This window comes from Halyomorpha halys, unplaced genomic scaffold (genome assembly GCF_000696795.3).
Source record: "Halyomorpha halys isolate HHAL.00 unplaced genomic scaffold, Hhal_1.1 Scaffold104.1, whole genome shotgun sequence".
In the NCBI taxonomy this organism is placed as follows: Eukaryota; Metazoa; Arthropoda; class Insecta; order Hemiptera; family Pentatomidae; genus Halyomorpha; species Halyomorpha halys.
The window spans coordinates 2,070,507-2,074,516 of record NW_027107578.1 but is presented as its reverse complement, the minus strand read 5'-3'; positions in this window follow the sequence as shown (position 1 = coordinate 2,074,516).

The window sequence follows — 4,010 nt, the reverse complement described above, 5'->3', positions numbered from 1 at the left end:
TCAAAACCTAAAAGAAACATTAATTTTTCATTCGGAGCTCTATATCTTAAAAGCTACCAACACTAAAAAGTCTAAAAGTTCTCGAGATATAGCTTTTTAAAAAGCAATATTTCATAAAAATGTACTGAAATATGAGTAGTGAAATAAAACTTTATTTCATAAACCATTGGACGTACAGATGTCTGCCAGCACTCAAATTAAAGCTAGTTAAATTTACTATAAAATAGTTTATAACGTTTTTCTTTGTAGGAGGTGCAGTTTTTATGATATTTGATCAAATTAACTCACAAAATGTTAATTTCTAGTTGTACTTATAAAATGTTGGATTTTTGAAAAAAAAATATCTTTAGACCCATAAGACGCATATATGTCTGTCAACACTCAAAATAAAAGAAATTTAACTTACTATAAAGTAGTTTATAACCCTTATCTTCATAGGGGTAGTAGTTTTTATGATATTCGCATATGAATATACATTTGGCAAATGAAAATTTGTCCGAACAACAATAAATCAATTTATTTTAGCAAATTTCATGAAAACTACCGCTCCTACGAAAATAACCATTATAAACTAGCTTTAATTTGAGTGCTGGTAGACATCCATACGTCACATACTTCCTGAGATATTAATTTCTGAAACAATAATAATAGGTTTCAGAAATGAAGTTTTTCATAAATCAAACTTATTGTCCGAACAACTATAAATCAATTTATTTTAGCAAGTATCATGAAAACTACTATCCCTACGAAGGTAAAGGTCATAAACTACTTTATAGTAAAACTATTTAGCTTTAATTTGAGTGCTAATTGACATTTGTACGTCGAATGGTTATTGAGATACAGATTTATCAAAATAGATTCACTAACTACTCATATTTCAGTTCATTTTTATGAAATATTGCTTTTTATAAAGCTATATTTCCAGATCTATTGAACGTAAATAGCTCTATTAGGTCTTAAATTTTAGCAAATTTACTCTACTTTAAATCATGCTTAGATTTTCTATTGTTGTTGGTAGCTGTAAAGATATAGAGCTCCGAATAAAAAATCAATTATTTTTAATGTTTTGAAATAGCCGATATTTCTTATTCCCCCTTCCTATACTTGGCAGACTCATCAATTTTGACTAGTAATTATACTTAGTTTTCAATTAAGTAATCAAAAATTGGGGTGAAATAACTGCCTTTTTTCTCCGCTTGGGATCTTGTACTAATATTTCTCAATTGAATCTCCATTAGAGGAAAACCAATTAAAACTAAAAGAAAAATAACAAAAGCATATCAAATTTCACGCATATTTCAACAGCATACGAGAACATTATTGAAGAAGAAAAACTACTAAGATTTAATCAGTAATTTTCCCCAATCGGGGTCAATTTCTGTGATAAAATTAAAATATAATCCTGATGACAAATCTCATTAGAAAGAAAGACATTGAATAATATTCCTAAATGTTTTTTCTAATAATGTTGAGTAATTAAAATAATATAATGATAATAATTTTCAATGTTGTCACTGCAAAAAGGTAGACTATTCTAGTTTCAGACCAAAAAAAGGACGGCCGCTAAACAGTCACTGGTACCGCTGTTGTAACGACTTTTCCATAACTACTTTATCTTGGTGGTGAGAGAGGCATAAAAGTATTTTTTCTGACCATTCTGTTACCTATTAGATCCCAAAATAACTATTTGAACAATTGTAATTTACGTATTTCGTACTGGTACCTATGTACCAGTGACTTATAAAGGGTTAAATGATGTTTTGATTTTTTTTTTCTCAAACAGTAAAAACATATTTTAATACCTATGAGGCCATTGTACAAGAGCCTAAGAGGAGATAAAAGGCAGTTATCTCACCCCAATTTTTGATTACTTTAATGAAAACTATGTATAATTACAAGTCAAAATTGATGAGTCTGCCAAGTATAGATAGGGGGAATAAAAACTTTATAGACTATTTTATAGTACATTTAACTGGATTTAATTTGAGCGCTGGCAGACATCTGTACGTCAGATGGTTTTTGAAATGAAGTTTTTCATAAATCAAACTTATTGTCTGAACAACTTATAAATCAATTTATTTTAGCATATTTCATGAAAACTATTATTCCTACGAAGATAAAGGTTAACTTCTTTATAGTCCATTATACTAGCTTTAATTTGAGTGCTAATAGATATCTGTACGTCTCATAGTTCCTGAGATATAAATTTCTCAAAATAAATTAACTAACTACTAATCTTTCAGTAGATTTTATAGAAATTTTGCTTTTTAAAAAGTTATATCTTAAGAACTATTGGACGGAAATAGCTCTTTTAAGGCAAATATTTCAGCAAATTTACTCTTCTTTAAATAATGTGCTCTTAGGTTTTCTAGTGTTATAGGTAGTTTTTAAGATATAGAGCTCCGAATGAAAAATTAGTGTTTTTTATGGTTTTGAAACAGCCGCCATTTTTTATTCACCTATACTTGGCAGACTCATCAATTTTGACTATTAATTGTACATAGTTTTCATTAAAGTAATCAAAAATTGGGTTTAAATAACTGCCTTTTTTTCTTCCCGGCTCTTGTACTATCAGTATCATCTCGTAAGCGACGATGTATCGTTCAAAATACACATTTCATATAACCAGTTGTCTTTTTATATATTTTAGTGTTGATTTTAATACATTATACACTTCATCTAATCAGTCATAAGTCAGAAAAAAATTAGTTAGGTATTCTAAAAAACGATTGTCCTAATAACAAATCTTTATAGTTGTCTGAAGAACTCATTTTTAATACATGTCTTTTAAAGTTGTTTTGAGCTAATTTAAGATTGAAGTGAAGTCTGATAAATTATAAGGCGAAAGACAGAGCAATGAAATCAAATCGTCCAGTAAAGTACTCTCCCATCTCCCTAGATCTGAGAACTGCCACCCTCCCTCTCCTCCCCCAACCCCGACTGCAAGAAGTAGAGGATATCCCCAACGGCCCCGGGGTTTAAGGATTCCATTAGAGGGCGGATTTCTGGGGCAACAGCTCTCTGTTATCGGAGTCCGCAAGCTCTGTTTGTTCTTCTAAGGCAACACCCACTCTTCTGTCCAGATCTATTTTTCTTTTCTCTTTTCCAGAAGAAACTTTTAGAAGTTGGTAAAGGGGAGGGGAGTCCAGTTTTGAATCGATAGGGGAGGCTTAATTAGTTTGCGAGTCCTATCGGTTCAGCTGCGACTTATTTGTAGATTCCACCTTTCTCCCAATCGTTTCTAGTTAGCAAGGAGGGGCTTAAACTTTGGAAGAACATTATTTTTACGGGGTTTTCTAATTGCTTTCGTTCCATTCTTTTCCAGGGGAAAAAGAAGAGAGTGGCTTAATTAAACAATGTAAATTATTTGTTGACATAAAAAAATGTATAATAGAATATTTTTAAACATTTTATTTATTTATTTAAAAAAAGAAATGGGGCGAGAAGTAGAGCTCCATTTCCCTTTATTTTGTTTGAAAACTGTCAAAAGTGATTTAATTGTTTCATTAATGCTTAGAAATCACGAAATAAAAAAGTTGGTACCCTCAAAAACATTTCTCAACTCACATACTAAATTCCCATCCTTCAGCTTAGTGTGGGAGGGCTTTATGAACCTTAAAACAAAAAAAAAAGCAAAATATATGACTTCGACTGAAATTTTTTTGTATAGTTCTACTTAGAAAACTACCCTACATTTCGACTCTATAGTTCCTAAACAGGCCAGTAGAGGCGTCTGTGCAACAGAGAAAAAAAACAATTAAAATATTATTCTCCTGTGCTATAAGCAGAGATGGGAAAAAATTAGCTATAGCTGAAACTAATTGCTTAAATTGCTATGGATACGACCCTTATTCATGAATGAACCATTGATAAATAAATTTCGTATCCATGGCCATTTTAGCCATTAGTTTCAACTATAGCAAATTTTTCCACAACTCTGGCTCTAACCCATGAAGAAAACGGTTACACATAGTTTATAAATAAGTGTATATACGTTTTTAAACTACTTT